This window comes from Esox lucius, chromosome 7 (assembly GCF_011004845.1).
Source record: "Esox lucius isolate fEsoLuc1 chromosome 7, fEsoLuc1.pri, whole genome shotgun sequence".
NCBI lineage: Eukaryota > Metazoa > Chordata > Actinopteri > Esociformes > Esocidae > Esox > Esox lucius.
This window is the reverse complement of record NC_047575.1, coordinates 13,868,211-13,888,457: the sequence shown is the minus strand read 5'-3', so window position 1 is coordinate 13,888,457 and position 20,247 is coordinate 13,868,211.

Genomic DNA, 20,247 nt, shown 5'->3' with positions numbered 1-20,247 from the left:
TGGAGGAGGAGGGGGCAGTAGACCTTGCTGTGGTGGAGGAGGGGGCAGTAGACCTTGCTGTGGAGGAGGAGGGGGCAGTAGACCTCGCTGTGGTGGATGAGGGGGCAGTAGACCTCGCTGTGGTGGAGGAGGGTGCAGTAGACCTCTCTGTGGAGGAGGAGGGTGCAGTAGACCTCTCTGTGGAGGAGGAGGGTGCAGTAGACCTCTCTGTGGAGGAGGAGGGTGCAGTAGACCTCTCTGTGGAGGAGGAGGGGGCAGTAGACCTTGCTGTGGAGGAGGAGGGTGCAGTAAACATCTTTGTGGAGGAGGAGGGGGCAGTAGACCTCGCTGTGGTGGAGGAGGGTGCAGTAGACCTCTCTGTGGAGGAGGAGGATGCAGTAAACATCTTTGTGGAGGAGGAGGGGGCAGTAGACCTCGCTGTGGTGGAGGAGGGTGCAGTAGACCTCTCTGTGGAGGAGGAGGGTGCAGTAGACCTCTCTGTGGAGGAGGAGGGGGCAGTAGACCTTGCTGTGGAGGAGGAGGGTGCAGTAAACATCTTTGTGGAGGAGGAGGGTGCAGTAGACCTCTCTGTGGAGGAGGAGGGGGCAGTAGACCTCTCTGTGGAGGAGGAGGGGGCAGTAGACCTCTCTGTGGAGGAGGAGGGTGCAGTAGACCTCTCTGTGGAGGAGGAGGGGGCAGTAGAACTCTCTGTGGAGGAGGGTGCAGTAGACCTCTCTATGGAGGAGGAGGGTGCAGTAGACCACTCTGTGGAGGAGGAGGGTGCAGTAGACCACTCTGTGGAGGAGGGTGCAGTAGATCGCTCTGTGGAGGAGGAGGGTGCAGTAGACCTCTCTGTGGAGGAGGAGGGTGCAGTAGACCACTCTGTGGAGGAGGAGGGTGCAGTAGACCACTCTGTGGAGGAGGGTGCAGTAGATCGCTCTGTGGAGGAGGAGGGTGCAGTAGACATCTCTGTGGTAGAGGAGGGTGAAGTAGACCTCTCTGTGGAGGAGGAGGGTGCAGTAGAACACTCTGTGGAGGAGGGTGCAGTAGATCGCTCTGTGGAGGAGGAGGGTCCAGTAGACATCTCTGTTGTAGAGGAGGGTGAAGTAGACCTCTCTCTGGAGGTGAGGGTACGGCAGGATTTTGCTCATTAGCAATATAGTAATGGCCAGTTTATGGAGGTGTACAGAGTGCAGTGATGTGTCCTGTAAGGAGCATTGGTGGTAAACCTGATAGCAAAATGGTAGCCGTTCAAGAGCCCCCTTACCCACCAAGCTGTAAATTATGTCTCCAAAATCTACCATGAGTAAGAGTATGGTTTAGTAGATTGGGTAAAACGTTTACAGTGGATGAACCCTATTTTTAACAATAAATTAGTTATAAACAATGAATAATTTCCTGAAGCCTGGGACCCATAGGCATCACCTTTAGCCTCGTCTTCAACATGTGAAAGCCTATGCTCAGTTGGATTCAGATAGGGCGGGTGACTTGGAATTGAGTCAGCTTATGAGGTTTTAATGATATCTGTTATATTTTTTCTATGACAGAGTTACATTATACAGTACCATTATATTACGATAGAGTTCACATGCAGTGCAACCCTAAACAGCCTTTTTTGCAAATGAATGAACAAGTTCAAGTTAAAGTTGACCTCTACATACAATCAAATTGACAGCATTTGGTCTGCCTGGAAATCTAATTGGAAACCAATGTCTCCAGTACAAATGCAGTTACTCTTTTCTCTAAGCTATAAAAGGCTTAGCTAATTCACTAGAGGTCTGTGACATGCTCTACAAACAAAAGAGGTTATCACATTCTTATTCCCTTGGCTTGTGTACAACAGACCACATGTCTGCAAACTGAATATAATCATTCATTTTCTTTGCTTTCTATCCAAAACTTGAACTCAATGGCTAGTGACACAAGCTTTGACCCAAGGACACTGGTTGGCAACTCATCAGCATATTGTATTAATTACATCACAGAAAATCCCCTTAAAATATGTTTTAATGATGGAGGCATTCATTTTGTGGTCCACTATTTGGTAAACACCTCGGTGGTACACATTCTAACGCTAGAAACAGACCGTAGCTGACTTTTACCCCTCCAATCACGTTGCACAAGATGCATAAACAGCTTCACTTTATTTCACAAAGTAAGATAGATTGAGACTGGCCTGTTTAAGGGAGAGGAAAATGTATGGGACGTTGTGTGTTGTGTCTATTTAATTATTCCATGTGAAACAAAATATGACAAAAATATTTTTGGGGAATCCAAATAATGGTCCTTGCCTTCAGGAAGAAATGTCGACTCATATTTGACATAAATGTAAAAACATATATGAACATGAATATTGAAAATATACAATCACAGATGTTGCAAATTTTTCCATATACTGTATTGGATTGAACAGGCAGAGAGTATGTTCAAATCCTAAATCCTCTGACCAGAATCCCTGTGCACTGATGACTGTGCAACAAATGCATTCTCAAGTGGCAGTCATTCAGTATCTGCATATTTACTACAATATTGTGAAACATAAAATACTCAACAGGCATATGAAAGTTCCAGAGTGGATTCTCTGCTAGTTGTAGAGTTTGGAGTGCCTGCGGATCCAGTTTTTCTCAAAACTATCTTACTCCTGACTATAGATTTTCTACGTAGGTTATATTAGTACAGCAGCTACCACAGAGGTCAAACTTGATTGCAGCCTGAAAGACCAGGGACTTTGTCTGGTGTCGAACTGTGACATGTTGTACAATAAAATGTGTTGTCTGTTGTTAATAACAGTAGGATTTTTAAAATATAAGCTGCACTTCAAACTGAAGCAAAACACAGAATATGAACCATTTTTTGTAGGTGTAATACATTTATTTGCTGTGAATGATGCTTGGGCTGGATAATCCTTTTGTTTGAAATTTCTTAATTTACCCAATGCAAAAGAACCACACAAGACATTTTACCAAAAAAACATATAGTGATGTGTCAGTCATGCCCACCTCTCTAAGACCGTAAGAAATGTGTTATTGTTCGAGCTTGGGTAATCTGTTCAGAGCCTCTGAAACTCCCAGGATAATCAACAGCACGTCAGGGTCAAACAGACTCAAGGACATCTGAGAAGATCCCAAATATTCCAGACCAGTACCTCTGCAAGTTAGAGCACAGGAAAAGTGGTGTGCCTTCTACTATTTAACATTTGTTATACAAGTAGCATCAGTGAAGATCCTATATAATTCCTTTTTAGTCTGAATTCTGAATTTAGTCTGAATTTAAACCTGTGTGAATATACACTCACCTAAAGGATCATTAGGAACACCTGTTCAATTTCTCATTACTACAATTATCTAATCAACCAATCACATGGCAGTTGCTTCAATGCATTTAGTGGTGTGGTCCTGGTCAAGACAATCTCCTGAACTCCAAACTGAATGTCAGAATGGGAAAGAAAGGTGATTTAAGCAATTTTGAGCGTGGCATGGTTGTTGGTGCCAGACGGGCCGGTCTGAGTATTTCACAATCTGCTCAGTTACTGGGATTTTCACGCACAACCATTTCTAGGGTTTACAAAGAATGGTGTGAAAAGGGAAAAACATCCAGTATGCGGCAGTCCTGTGGGCGAAAATGCCTTGTTGATGCTAGAGGTCAGAGGAGAATGGGCCGACTGATTCAAGCTGATAGAAGAGCAACTTTGACTGAAATAACCACTTGTTACAACCGAGGTATGCAGCAAAGCATTTGTGAAGCCACAACACGCACAACCTTGAGGCAGATGGGCTACAACAGCAGAAGACCCCACCGGGTACCACTCATCTCCACTACAAATAGGAAAAAGAGGCTACAATTTGAACGAGCTCACCAAAATTGGACAGTTGAAGACTTGAAGAATGTTGCCTGGTCTGATGAGTCTCGATTTCTGTTGAGACATTCAGATGGTAGAGTCAGAATTTGGCGTAAACAGAATGAGAACATGGATCCATCATGCCTTGTTACCACTGTGCAGGCTGGTGGTGGTGGTGTAATGTTGTGGGGGATGTTTTCTTGGCACACTTTAGGCCCCTTAGTGCCAATTGGGCATCGTTTAAATGCCACGGCCTACCTGAGCATTGTTTCTGACCATGTCCATTCCTTTATGACCACCATGTACCCATCCTCTGATGGCTACATTCAGCAGGATAATGAACCATGTCACAAAGCTCGAATCATTTCAAATTGGTTTCTTGAACATGACAATGAGTTCACTGTACTGAAATGGCCCCCACAGTCACCAGATCTCAACCCAATAGAGCATCTTTTGTGGTGGAACGGGAGCTTCGTGCCCTGGATGTGCATCCCACCAATCTCCATCAACTGCAAGATGCTATCCTATCAATATGGGCCAACATTTCTAAAGAATGCTTTCAGCACCTTGTTGAATCAATGCCACGTAGAATTAAGGCAGTTCTGAAGGCTTTCTGAAAAAGCTTGCAAACAATGATAATGTAATAAATGCTAATTTTCTTTAATAGAAAAATGTGCATGCATTTTTTCCCCCATTATACTTGGATCTGTTGAAGCTTTGTGGAAAGTTTTAGGAAAACCTCTCAACAAGATCCTTCCATTATCCCTAGCATTTATGCTCTTTGATTACAACTCCAATTTTAGCATGTCTTTCTAGGAAAAGCTAATATACCAGCTTCAACAGTTGGTAAGAAACTAATGATAGATTCTGGAAAAAATAAAAGTTAGTTGTTCAATAACACAGTGTATGCATTTGACAGATAAACCACTCCAAAGAAATTGAGCTAGCATTGAGAATCTATATGTAAATTAGTTTACAATGTAGATACACACAATTTTATCATGTTTGGATGTCATGGTAGGCTATTTGTTTGTACAGTATATTGTTGTTACCCCCTGGGCACTGCTGCTATGTGCTGCATAATTGTTGCCTTAAAGTTGCACTTCGCAAGTTTGCGCCGCCATTGGCATTGAGTTGAATATCGATTATATTACTCCATTAGGATCTGACATAATCATTACTAACTATGAGCATACTGACCGGTCTGAAGCAGTGTTACAAAGCTTTGTTGTTTTGCCTCTGTACCCCAGCACATTGGATTTGAAGTGAAACAATGACTAAGAGGCAATGCCACAAACTGACATCTTGAATTTGAGAGTAGGTTCATTTTTGGTAAAAACAATAACAAAACAACAACTTTGTCATCACCATCATTTAATCACATTTGCATTAGACAGATTGCAGTGTTGACATGAGCTGGCAAAGTCAGTACAAAAAAATCTACAATTAACAGCTGAAACTACAATTAACAGCTAGTTCAAATTCTGTTACAAAGAAGAGACGTGGATGTTCCATAATAACATCATATCCTTTGTGACTCCAAAAACGTCAGTGCACTGTAGTTTTTATTTGGCATTGATAGTATGTTTATTTATTGCTATTTTTACCCAGTTGCTAGTTTTAGGTACACTACCCAATTCACAGTACCTAATCAACTGACCACTGATACAGTAGTTTTTAGCTAGTTGGGGAAACAATAATATGCACCTTCTGACCAGTTTGCACCAGGCTAAATCTAGCTGAAGGCAATGTAATTGCTTCTCCCAAGCAATATCGCTTATGCATTAGGTTTGGTCAAACAAACCCCAATGCATGTTAGTTTATCTTTTGCAAAGAACACCACAAATGTTAACAATGTTGTAATCTGCTTGGACAGATAACTTAGCTAGCTAACGTTAGCTTATCCTCTCTAGCGAAGACTCTGGAGAAACCTTCCTAAAATGTATCTGCATTCCTGAAATCAAAAGTAAACATAACATAGTATTTTGTATTTTCACCCGGAGCATAGTATAGAGGCTAAACTAAAGTTAGTTTACTAACTAGTGAGCTAGCTGTATTACATTACCTATAGTTACCAAAGTTGCATTTCTGTAAAACCATAAACAGATAGACCCACTCTACTTTATCAAAAGCCTTTTGCTAATAAACAGATAGAACAACAAGGTCCACTTTAGGTAACCTTAAAGGGTACAATACATTGAAGAGAAACCTGGCTAACATCTTTGATAATATCTTTGATCATATGTTAATGAAAGAAATCGACCTGTATGAGCCAATCTATTTTGGATACCTCCACTTTTATGAAAGTCTTATCAATGCCCCCTTATCTTTGGATATAGCAGATATTTTATGTAAGTGGAGTGAAGAAGGTCACTAAATGTCTTATAAAAGTCACAGTTCAAATCATCTCTTGATTTTTTGTGTTCTATTTTTAACAGACACATTTCCGCCTTTAGTTAAGGAAAGCTTAAACAGAAAGTTCTGCATGTTTAAGGGACTCTGTCTTGGACATATATTAGACAGAATCTATAATGAATGTCCTTGGCAGAAGAAAGTTGTTGCAAAGTCACAGATTTGAACTTGTGGATCAAAATATTTTCATCTCAATTTTATGCAGCTGTCTGATCAATAGCTCATGTAGTTAGGTTTAAAGAAAATATTGTAAAAATTTCAGCAGAGATGATCTTTCTGTACTGCATCTCAAAAATATATATTTTTTTGTTTCTCCAGAATTGTAAAGTAAAATATTTAATAAGTGAATCTGTATTTACAATAACATTAACTTGAAAATGACACTACGTGAAACCAAACTATCTTTTGGAAATAATGCAATACCTCACAACATCTGTAAACTTCCTCACTTGAGCTAACGTTCCAGTGCTTTTTCAAAACAGCTGAACTACGGTGCTGACCTTATTGGATGTTACTAGCTAGCAACAAGCACAATTTACGGACTTATAAAAATGTTTTGAGAATGTGCAGTCCTCTATTGTGTTAATAAAATTAAATCTAGCTAATTGTCTAAAAGATAGGCCAACATTCAGGACTGTTATCAGTCAGGGAAAATAACTGACATGGCCGTTCCCAACAGTATCAAAATTGTGCCAATGCTCCATAGTAGTAATAATTTCAGTACCTCCCCATACTATAGTATTCCTGCAGAATGGGACAGAATTATCCACATAGCTATTACATAACTACTTACAGAATAGAGAGTTGTCCGTTTGTTCCCTCTGACCTCTGCCTCTTCTTCCAGTTTTTTTGGGGACGTGGAAGGTTTCCAAAACTGCTCAGTTGATAAGAGTTTGAATGTCAATACCATCTACAGTGAGGGAAAATATTATTTGATCCCCTGCTGATTTTGTACGTTTGCCCACTGACAAAGAAATTATCAGTCTATAATTTTAATGGTAGGTTTATTTGAACAGTGAGAGACAGAATAACAACAAACAAATCCAGAAAATTGCATGTACAGGCCTGTCTGAAGTTTGCCAATGAACATCTGAATGATTCAGAGGAGACCTGGGTGAAAGTGTTGTGGTCAGATGAGACCAAAATCGAGTTCTTTGGCATCAACTCAACTTGCCGTGTTTGGAGGAGGAGGAATGCTGCCTGTGACCCCAAGAACACCATCCCCACCGTCAAACATGGAGGTGGAAACATTATGCTTTGGGGGTGTTTTTCTGCTAAGGGGACAGGACAACTTCACCGCATCAAAGGGACGATGGACGGGGCCATGTACTGTCAAATCTCGAATACTTATTTCACTCATTAAAATGCTAATCAAATTGTAAAAGTTTTAACATGCTTTTTTCTTGATTTTTTTGTTGTTATTCTGTCTCTCACTGTTCAAATAATCCTACCATTACAATTATAGACTGATCATTTACTTGTCAGTGATCAAACATACAAAATCAGCAGGGGATAAAATAATTGTTTCCCTCACTGTATCTGTTGCACACGCCAATTCAACCTAACCCACGGACACATCAAGGTATTAGGTACTGTAGCAATAAATCCCAATTATAACGTGAGCTACAGTTTTGTAAACAAAGGCGTTTGCTGGATAAAGTTTCCTCGCAGACATATTTGGGTCTGTTTACCAGTAGCTAATATAACTTGTTGTCATTTTTTTTTGAGCTAGTAGTTTATACTAGCTAACATGAGCTACAGTTTTGTTAACAAAACCGGTTCCCAGATAAGTCCTCCTCGCAGACAGATTTGCATCGGTTTACCAGCAGCTAATATAAGTTGTTGACATTTGTCTTTGAGCTAGTAGTGATGTTTATACTAGTGATGTGTGAATCATGAACAATTCATTCTTTTTGAACAAATCTTTTCAGTGAATCAACAGCCCTGTTCACTTCCGTTGTAGCTCGGAGAGAGGATCTAGAAAATTCAAAACTGTAATAATTCCAAAGAAATATGTCTTTACAGTCCAGGATAATGCTAGATAATCTGACAAAAAGCTCCAGGTACAAAAATAGCAAACCTTTACTTTATGGATGACATTTCCATTATATAAAAAAAAAACACTCCTGGTGTGGTAACACTACTCGATCAGGCTCCATGCACATATGTCTGCCCATCAAAGACCAGGGTTCAACACCTGTCATCACCTCTGAGCCTCCACCTCACCTGTCTCCTTCTGATTCCTTCAATTAAAGCCTTGAAAAAAACAATACAAATGAATAAGGAGAGTGAATGTACTATTACACTCCTTTAAAAAAATGTGATCCACGATTAATTAAAAAGTATATTTTCTAAAAATACCCCAAAATATTTTTTTTCTTTCACATATGAATGCTGTCAATTGCATTTTTTTACAGAACTGTTTTTACCGAGACCAATGATGTATGGTTCATACTGAGATTAATTAAAATGAATCTGAATGAAACACTGTCTGCCTATCTGTTATCAGCTACCCACCCAGGTTGTTAACGCGTGGTCTGCAACAGGAACAACAGCCCATGGACCCTTTAGACAAAAGCAGGAACAGCTTTTTTGACCTTCGATACAGCAATGTGCTCTTGAAGATTAGAAGTTTGGACCATGTCAGTGAGTTTACTCCATCCTCAAATCTCCCTCTTCTGACTATCCATTGGAAGCCAATGCTTTCGGTGGTCCTAGATAACTTTTCAGCTGCCCATTACACTGACAAAGAAATTATTAAGCCTTTCAAATCAATGTCAAATCAATCTCTTAATAAGAATTGTAACTTTTATTTTTGGAAGCATCTCTCTCCTTCCAGTGAAACTCAATGCACTGGCACTGATCTTAAACCAAAACGTTGGATAAATAATACAAGAGAGAAGCAGCACATAATATTGGGATAACTTTAGCACAATCAGATTGCTGAACCAAATACAATGCCAGGTACAGTACATTTCCCAAGAACTGTAGTCAATGGGGTTCAAAGAGATTTAAATAAAAAAGCAGACAATGTGCACAGAAATAAACAAGATTTTGCTTTGTTCAGACACAGTAGAAGTACAAGTGTATTGTTACAATACATTGCACATTTAGAATTGCCATTTGTACTTGCATTTGCTTTCATTGCAAGTTTTCAGTTTTTCCATGTACTTGTCTACGGTGCTGGCTGTAGCATTTTGGGGGCTAAGCTAAATTTCATTTGGGGCCCCCTCTCCCCTATGTGTCGGGGGCTCCCTAGCAGTCGGAGGCTCCCTAGCAGTCGGAGGCGCCCTAGCGGTCGGGGTCCCTAAGTGACCGATTATGTCGCTTTTGTCTGGAGCCGGCAAGGTTGCACATGCTACCTTGCACCTTCAATTTGCCTTCATTGCACATTTAGAAGAGTGTACCCTTTTTGTGATTACGTAACCAACTTTAACATGGTGGCAGCGGAAGATGTGCAAGTTTTCTCAGATCAGACGAGAGTTAACTGATGCTAGTTTGAGCCGCTAGCGTACGATTGCCACGTGATTCCATGGAGGGACTTAAGCCGCCACAGACGCTGTGTTTGGACTCCAGCAACCTTTCTAAAACATGGAAGAATTGGAGAGATGAGTTTGCTCTTTATGTGGATCTGGCAATGGCGGAAGCTGACCATAAACAGAAGGTAAAACTGTTCAGCTATCTGGTCGGCAAAAGCGGCAGGGAACTTTTGGATACCCTGATGGGCGAACACAGCTAAGGATGCATGGAAGATAGAGGACATCATCACAAAGTTTGATGATCACTGCATCCCCAGCGTGAACAAGATTGTCGAACGCTATCGTTTCTTCACGAGAAATCAGGGCGCCAGTGAAAATATTGTGTCACTGAACTGAGACTGCTGGTCAAAACATGCAACTTTGGGACTTTGAGGGACTCGCTCATTCGTGATAAGATTGTGTGTGGTGGTCATAACACGATCATGAGGGAAAGACGGCGGGAGAAAAACTTGACACTTGACACGTCTGCAACTGTGCAGAGCCGCGGGGCTCTCCAAGGAGAACGTTAAAACCATCACCGGACAGATGGTTGAAGAGGTGCATTTCGTTCAAGGAGCACAGTACCAGTGGAAAGATAACAACACAGTGGAGTGTAAATTCTGCGGAAGAACACATGAAATGTGAACACAGAAATGTCCGGAGTTCGGAAAGAAGTGCGCAAAATGTGTCAGAGAGAATCACTTTGCAGCCAAATGTACAGCTAAACCAGACCAAAGGAGGAAGAAAGATTTGAGTACAATAGCTACAGAATATGTGAGTGATGAATATAAAGATATAACATGTATCACTGTGACAGACACTGAGATAGTGGATGCAGTGGAGACAGACTCAGGCAAACATGCAGATCCAGAGAGAGTACAGGATGTGAAAGAGAACGACACTCAGCTTCTCTATGCTGGCATGCTACTAGGCAAAGACATACTCAAATTCCAAATAGACTGTGGTGCTAGTTGCAACATCATCCCCGTTAACCTGCTGAATCCAGACACCAAGCTGGAACACACTAAAAGTGTACTAGTTATGTACAACAAAAGCAAGGCCAATGGGGAAATGTAACATTAAAATATGAAATCCAAGAAATCACAAGCAAAATCACAATCGCTTAGAGTTCCAAGTGGTAGATACAGATGGTGCAGGAGACCACATACATTGGACACCGCTTGACGGCAGATGGATTCAAAGCGGATCCTGAAAAAGTGCGTGCCATCGGGCAGATGCCGGCACCAACGGATGTAAAAGCGGTGCAGAGGCTTATAGGTATGGTTAATTACCTCACCAAGACCAATGCAAGGTATTGAGAGACCTGACACACAAAGACAGTGAGTGGACATGGACAACAGAGCATGAGGAGGCATTCCTCAACCTGAAAGAGACAATAGCGAATGCTCCAGTATTGAAATTTTTATAACCCTGATGAGGAGCTGACAGTACAGTGTGACGCTTCAGACACAGGTTTGGGCGCAGCACTGATGCAACTGGGGAAGCCAGTCGCTTTCGCAAGCAGGGCACTGACACACAAACTGAGGGGCGCTATGCCCAAATAGAGAAAGAGTTTTTAGCAGTGGTTTTCAGCATGGAAAAATTCCACCAATACACATATGGCCACAATGTCACTGTCCAAAGTGATCACAAGCCATTAGAAACCATAGTACGAAAACCCCTACTGAGTGCACCCAAAAGGCTGTAGGGCATGATGCTGCGCATACAAAACTGACTTGGACGTCGTTTATGAGCCCATCTTCCTGAGAGTACACTCAGGAAGCTGATCTAGAGACTGTCAACATGTTGCAACACTTACCGATCTCCTCAGACAGACTACATGACATAAGGTCTGCCACAGAAAAAGACAATACATTTCAGCCTTTCATTAAAAACAATTGAGCCAGAGATGGCCCAAGGACAAGTCACAGGTGCCGAGTGAAATCAGGCCTTACTTCTCAATACAAGGAGAACTAAGCCACCAAGATGGAATAGTCTTCAGGGGTGAGCGTGCCGTCATTCCTGACACACTGAGATCAGACATCACTAGCCGATTATACTCATCACATCTGGGTGTTGACAGATGCTTACATGGAGCTAGAGAGTGTGTCTACTGGCTGGGCATGAACGACCAGATCAAGAAGTATATAGCCAAGTGTGATATCTGCATATCAATGGACAATAAACAACAAAAAGAAACACTGATGTCACATGACGTTCCGAGCAGGCCATGGGCAAAGGTGGGCACAGATCTGTTTGTGTTTGACAACAAGGACTATCTCATCACTGTGGATTATTTTTCAAACTTTTGGGAAATAGACTACCTGGTATATACCAAATCTACCACAGTGATAAAGAAACTGAAAGCTCATTTTGCCCGCCAAGGCATTCTGGATTCAGTGATCTCAGACAATGGCCCGTAATACGCGTCCCAGGACTTCCAAAAATTCAGCAAACACTGGGGATTTCAGCATGTGACCTCATCACCCGGCTACACACAGAGCAATGGCAAAGCCGATTCAGCTGTCAAGACGGCAAATACTTCTTTTCAAAGCTAAAGTGGCTGGACAGGATTCTTATCTTGCACTTCTGGACCACCGCAACACACCGTCACAGGCCTGGATAGTAGTCCAGCACAGTGACTACTCAGTCGCTGTACCAAAACACTGCTGCCAACGAAACCCTGCTAAGGCCAGAAGTTGTTCAGGTCAGCCAGAATTTGAAGAACAGGCAGCAATGTCAGAGTACCTACTACAACAGATCAGCTACAGACTTGGACATACTTGCCACGGGTGAATGTGTGAGGATACAACCACTCCCACCCCACACTGTCTGGAGATTAGGCAGGGTGCTGAAACCAGTTGATGGGAGGTCCTATGAGGTTCAGTTGCACTCTGGAAGTGTCATTAGGAGAATGACCTGGTGTGACCTTCAGTGACCCTCTCGATATGGAGATCGGCGTCCCCAATCAGCCACAGGCTGTGGGATATGACCGTGCAGAGACTGCTCCTGTCCCTCACAGTGTTGCAGCAGAACATGCACCCAGAGACACTGGTAACAGAGACACTGGTGACAGAGACACCCCAATCACGACCAGAGCTGGTCGCACAGTGGTGCAGCCACAGCGATATAAGGACTGTGTGGTATCATGCAGATAAATAAATTGATATGCTAATGTGTACATGCACCTGGCATTTGAAAAGTAAACAAGCACAAAAGTTAGGGTTTACATATGTTGATATTGATGTTATCATTTGCACATTTCAAGTTCGTAGCAAATGGTTGAATGCTATCAAACTGTGAAATAGGTGAGGTATACAGTGTTCAGTTTTATTAGTTTCGATTTTCTGCAGTTGCTGAGAGTAGATTTGGATTGATAAACATATGGAATTGTTGATGATTAAGCAATAAGCACTGTTAGGCTTAGACTTTTGTTTGTTGGCTAAAGTCAAATCTTGAGATAACAGCTCTAACTCTTAAAAAAGAAAGGATGTAACAATAGGAACTATAGTTAGGAACCAATGTTTAGTTCCGTGGGCCTCATGGACATGTTGGGTTAAGTGACACCGCCTGTGTAACCTGACCGAGCAGTATGTACCGAACACGTCAAAGTTGATTAAAGTTTATAACCCAGTGGGGTGAACAGTAAGAAGAGTGTACCCTTTTTGTGATTACATAACCAACTTTAACAGATACTATAGGCATGGGTGACTTAGGAAAAGCAAGGCAAAGCAAGTTTATTTGTCTAGTGCATTACATACACAAAGGCAATTCAAACCTTACAAATGCATGAACAACAATTTCTATGTGCTATATTCTGATAATGATGGTCTTATTGCGAATCCAAGATTATCGTATTTTTTTACGTTGGTTTACACTGTCTCCGACCAGGTGCGAGTTTGATCATAAGGATACAACAAAGATAGGCTAATATTGAATACCAGTTCTGTCGGTGAAATTATCGTACAATCATTTTAAGATCAAATTTGTATGCATGTTTCATGAATGAGGGCTAATGTATTGTAGCGACCCTGTGTTCATTTTAAGTGCTGTTCTAAGTTGCTCAGTTATGTTTCATTAGGGGGCGGGGCCTTACAGTTAGGTGGGGCTGTTTTACCTGGTGGGACATCCTGCAGTGAGGAGGGCATCCCCGGGGGCTCAGGGACAGCAGGGGTGGGTCCAGGGGTCCCAGGCCATAGCTTATATAAGGTGGGGTTTTGGCAAGCATCTCTCTCTCTTGTGGCTCCACTCCTGTGTGTGATAGAGAACCATGACGTGGGATACTTGTCTTAGCTAGCTACAGATTTAGGAGAGTTTGTCAAGAGCCTGTGTGTTAACAGGTATTGTATATACCACTTGTTTTTTAATTAAACACAAAAATATGGGCAATTTAGCGCATATTACCCAAATTGTCGAGGCAGCGTAGAGGAATCGTCATGAGTAATTTCCTGATCTCATCTTGCTCTTCAGCAACAGTTAATAACTGATTTTAAAAAAGTACAATTGAATTGCTCTAGGAACTCCCTCAGACGTCTCGGGTGCCTGCAAAGCTAAAACAGGTTGTCAGGTGTGGCCTCATGTTGACTCTCGGGTTGATTTTCGGGTGGAATCAGCAGCGTGGAAAAAATCTGAATGGCCTGGTGTGGATGCTTATGAGGAAAGCTTGATGCAGTCTTCAACTCACATGAATCTGTAATAATCTTCTTTTTCAATGGAAGTGTGTACAATTATACATCATCATCATCATCTTCCGCTTATCCGGGGCTGGGTCGCGGGGGCAGCAGTCTAAGCAGAGATGCCCAGACATCCCTCTCTCTAGACACTTCCTCCAGCTCTTCCGGGGGGACACCGAGGCGTTCCCAGGCCAGCCGGGAGACATCGTCCCTCCAGCGTGTCCTAGGTCTTCCCCGGGGTCTCCTCCCGGTGGGACGGGAACAGATGCCCAAGCCACCTCAGCTGACCCCTCTCGATGTGGAGGAGCAGCGGCTCTAGTCTGAGCTCCTCCCTGGTGACCGAGCTTCTCACCCTATCTCTAAGGGATCGCCCCGCCACCCTGCAGAGAAAGCTCATTTCGGCCGCCTGTATCCGGGATCTTGTCCTTTCGGCCATGACCCAAAGCTCATGACCATAGGTGAGAGTAGGAACGTAGATTGACCGGTAAATCGAGAGCTTCGCCTTGCGGCTCAGCTCTTTCTTCACCACGACAGACCGATACATCAACCGCATTACTGCAGAAGCTGCACCGATCCGTCTGTCAATCTCCCGTTCCATCCTTCCCTCACTCGTGAACAAAACCCCTAGATACTTAAACTCCTCCACTTGAGGCAAGAACTCTCCACCAACCTGAAGTGGGCAAGCCACCCTTTTCCGACTGAGGACCATGGCCTCGGATTTGGAGGTACTGATTTTCATCCCAACCGCTTCACACTCGGCTGCAAACCGTCCCAGTGCATGCTGAAAGTCCTGGTTTGAAGGGGCCAACACGACAACATCATCCGCAAAGAGCAGAGACGAAATCGTGTGGTCCCCAAACCTGACACCCTCCGGCCCCTGGCTGCGCCTAGAAATTCTGTCCATAAAAATTACCAACAGAACCGGCGACAAAGTGCAGCCTTGCCGGAGTCCAACGTGCACTGGGAACATGTCTGACTTACTGCCGGCAATGTGAACCAAGCTCCTGCTTCGGTCGTACAGGGACCTGACAGCCCTTAGCAAAGGACCCAGGACCCCATACTCCCGAAGTACCCTCCACAGGATGCCGCGAGGGACACAGTCGAATGCCTTCTCCAAATCCACAAAACACATGTGGATTGGTTGGGCAAACTCCCATGAACCCTCCATCACCCTGTAGCTGGTCCAGTGTTCCACGGCCCGGACGAAAACCACACTGTTCCTCCTGAATCCGAGGTTCTACTATCGGCCGTAATTCTCCTCTCCAGTACCCTGGCATAGACTTTCCCGGGGAGGCTGAGAAGTGTGATCCCCCTGTAGTTGGCACACACCCTCCGGTCCCCTTTCTTAAAAAGAGGGACCACCACCCCGGTCTGCTATCCCAGAGGCACTGTCCCCAACCGCCACGCGATGCTGCAGAGGCGTGTCAACCAAGACAGCCCCACAACATCCAGAGACTTGAGGTACTCAGGGCGGATCTCATCCACCCCCGGTGCCTTGCCACCGAGGAGTTTCTTGACCACCTCTGTGACTTCAGCCCAGGTGATGGACGAGTCCACCTCTATGGAAGACGTGACGGCGGGATTGAGGAGATCCTTGAAGTACTCCTTCCACCGCCCGACGATATCCCCAGTTGAGGTCAACTGCTGCCCACCTCCACTGTAAACAGCGTTGGTAGGGCACTGTTTCCCTCTCCTGAGGCGCCGGACGGTTTGCCAGAATCTTTTCGAGGCCAGCTGATAGTCCTTCTCCATGGCCTCACCGAACTCCTCCCAGGCCTGAGTTATTGCCTCCACAACCACCCGGGCTGCAGTCCGCTTGGCCTGCCTGTACCCGTCAGCTGCCTCAGGAGTCCCACTAGCCAACCAGGCCTGATAGAACTCCTTCAGCTTGACGGCATCCCTTACTTCCGGTGTCCACCACCGGGTTCAGGGATTGCCGCCTCGACAGGCACCAGAGACCTTATGGCCACAGCTCCGAGCGGCCGCTTCGACAACGGAGGTGGAGAACATGGTCCACTCGGACTCAATATCTCCAGCCTCCCTCGGGATCCAGTCGAAGCTCTGCCGGAGGTGGGAGTTAAAGATCTCTCTGACAGGAGACTCAGCCAGATGTTCCCAGCAGACCCTTACAGTACGCTTGGGTCTGCCGAGTCAGTCCAGCTTCCTCCCCCGACATCGGATCCAACTCACCAGCAGGTGATGATCAGTTGACAGCTCCGCCCCTCTCTTTACCCGGGTTTCCAAGACATACGGCCGCAGGTCAGATGAAACGACAATAAAGTCGATCATTGACCTACGGCCTACAATTATACAATTTAGTGAAATCACAATATTATTTATATTACAGGTAAGCACCTAAGCTAAATATTATATTTTTCATGTTACATATAGTAACACCTAAGGATTAAACATTAAAGTCTTAAAGGTGGCCTGGTATAACGAGGACACGCATGGAGTCCTCGTCAGTACGTTCCGCTGGATGTTCGTGACCGTCTCATCTACTGGGCCCACATATCCCCTTCCACGGGTCACCCGGGCATAGACCATACTGTGTGCTGCCTACCGATAAGTACTGGTGGCCTGGTCTGGCCAAGGATGTGAGGGTGTACGTGTCCTCCTGTTCGGTGTGCGCTCAGTGTAAGGCACCTAGACACCTTCCGGCAGGTAAGTTACTCCCTTTACCCGTTCCACAACGACCATGGTCTCACTTGATTTTCTAACCGATCTTCCCCCCTCACTAGGCAATACCACGGTCCTGGTTGTTCTGGATCGGTTTTCAAAGGCCTGCCAGTTCCTTCCCCTCCCCGGTCTCCCGACGGCTCTGCAGACCACGGAGGCACTATTCACCCATGTCTTCCGGCACTACGGGGTGCCGGAGGACATTGTTTCATGGGCCGATTGGGGGTCTCTGTCACCCTCACCTCCGGGTTCCACCCAGAAGCTAATGGGCAGATGGAGCGTGTGAACCAAGACCTGGGGAGGTTCCTTCGGTCTTATTGCCAGGACAGGGGAGTGGTCGGAGTTCCTGCCCTGGGAAGAGTATGCCCAGAATTCACTCTGCCACTCCTCAACTTCCTTGACCCCCTTTCAGTGTGCCCTGGGGTACCAGCCGGTCTTGGCACTGTGGCAGAGCCAGCCCGAGATCGGGGCTCCCGCGGTGGGCGAATGGTTCCAGCGCGCCGAGGACACCTGGTCCATAGCACATCGACACATCCGGTGTGCCGGGGACCGCCAGAAGTCCGCTGCTGACCGCCGGCGTAGCGACGCCCCGGTCTACGCTGTGGGCTCTGGACCCGGAACCTCCCTCTCCGCCAGCCCTGCCAGAAGCTGGGGCCGCAGTTTGTGGGGCCGTTCAAAGTCCTGGGGAGAGTGAACGAGGTAGCCTATAGATTACAACTTCCCCCTGATTACAGGATTAACACCTCGTTCCATGTGTCTCTCCTCAGGCCGGTGGTGACTGGTCCCCTCCAGCAGTCTGAGGTGCGGGAGGTCCCTCCACCCCCTCTGGACATCGAGGGGCCTGCAGTACCTGGTGGAATGGGAGGGGTACGCCCGGAGGAGCGTTGCTGGGTGCCGGTGGTGGATGTTCTTGATCCGGAGCTCCTCGCCGACTTCCATCGTCTGCGCCCTGATTGACCTGCGCGGCGTCCTCCGGGTCGGCGGAGGTATGCGGTATGCAGCGTTCTAGTCACGCCGCTCCTCCTCCCACGGCACTGTCATGTCTTGTTATTGCACACACCTGGTGTCCATTCCCTCATTAGTTCCCGTGTTTCTGGGCGTCTTTGTGTGGTATTGTTCTATGTCTGGTGTTGCTAATTGTGAAGCTGTATGCACGTTTGTTTTTGCGCTTGTGCGCTCTTGTTTTACGCTGTGCCATTTTAAAAAAAGAAAAGAAACAGCTAGTTGAACTACCTCCCTGCGTTTGGCTCCCTTATTTCAACACACACCTCGACAACACCTGTGACACCTGGGGTGGCCAAAAAGGTGGATTTGTTTCTTGAAAATCCCCCAAACACTAAACCCTATTCCTTAACCTGAATTCTAATTTTTCCCCAAAACATTTAACTTTAACTCCATGGGGACAGGTATATTAAAACAATGACACACACATAGACACATGCATACAAATGCTTGCACGCACACACACACACAATTTCTTTGCCCAAAAAGCAGATGTTTCTCTTTGTTTTGGGCAAATCAACCTGATCATCTATAGCCAAACTTGACTTTATGCATAATGTAAAAAACAACAACAACATTTGGATTAAACCCAGATGTACAAGTAGTATTGCCAAAATCTGGAAAGCATGGATGTTTATTCAAACTACATGTCACTTTGTTGTCAAACTCACATATTTTATTTAACAAACACACAATCCAATAAGAGCTATATGTTTAATAAATATCAATGCTGCCCTTTTAAGCGATGTGTCATTTTTATTGGATATTTAACAACTAGAATTTGTATTAACCTGCCACAGTCTGAAATAAGATTGATCACTGATATATGTAAGATTGATCCTTTAGAAAACCTATATATTTATAAACTGAAACAGCCATATATCTCCATAATGGTTGCAAAAAGACCTAACAGTAGTGGACTGCAAGTTTAAAAAAATGTATGTTATGTTTGTGTAGCATATGATTAATGAACCAATGACCTCATCCTAATGCAGAGCCCAACTGAGTGATCCGGGTCAACAACATTGATGTAAAAGTATTGCTTCCTCAACTAATCTTGTGTTAGCAGACTACCAAGATCTCCACCCACTCTGAGTACAATGGCCTGGAGTCATCCATCAAACTGATTGATACTGGGCCACTATGAAGGCCTGTCCCATAGATGCTGGATTGGCTCTGCAGTAAATGTCTTTTTGCATGGCTTTTGTTCCTCTTTTGTGTCTCCCACTGGCTAGCCATTTCATACCAGAGCAAAGGTTCACACATTGGCTCAATTTCTTGTCCTTCTAAAGTCCACAGAATAATATAAATATAAACATTGTCTATGGAACATTGTCTGAGGAATGCCAGCATGTATGGGCTGCATGATGTGAATATGTTTCAAGACGACAATGTGTGTGCTGGTAAAAGCAATAGTCGAGTATGTATGTAACCTTATCCACAGGCAAATTGCACATACTGTAGATGGAAGCTGTCAATCACAGACAGATTGACCATTTGGCAATGTTATCAAATGCCAGATGGGCTAGGGCATCTTTGTGTCGGGTTGACTGGTCAAAATATGTTTTATGAATGAAATTAAAATGACATGGCTCCTTTTTTTGTTGAACATTTTTGTAAATTTATATTAATAAATTACGGTTGATAAACGGCTTTACTGACTCTAAAAATCCATTAATATAATTATTTCATAGCATTACTTAAAAAAAATCTCTATTATTGTTTATATTCAAAACAGAACTGAACCAACCTCAGCAAGCACTATTCATCTAACTATCCTGTTGGGAGTGATGTGTAATCAGGTTTGCAGAAGAAATAGGTTAAATGAGAAAAGTGGAGAGCACGCCCCCTCAAGCTTTGCACTGTGCCAGGCGTGCAAAACATAAGATTTCCATTAATCTGATTGGTAAATACATGCACTGTGCCTGCAGCAGCACTCCCATGTGAAGAATTAAGAAATTGGAGAGAAATCAGCACCTACAGTTAAGCCCAGAAGTATTCATACCCATGGCAAATTTTGGGCCATAGTGAATTTTTATTTGACCAATAGGTTTCTTCTGGCTGGAAATGACATAAACAAGTGACAAAACACAGTAAGACATTGTGCTGGAGATACAAATGTATAACGTAACTATTGTTTATGTCA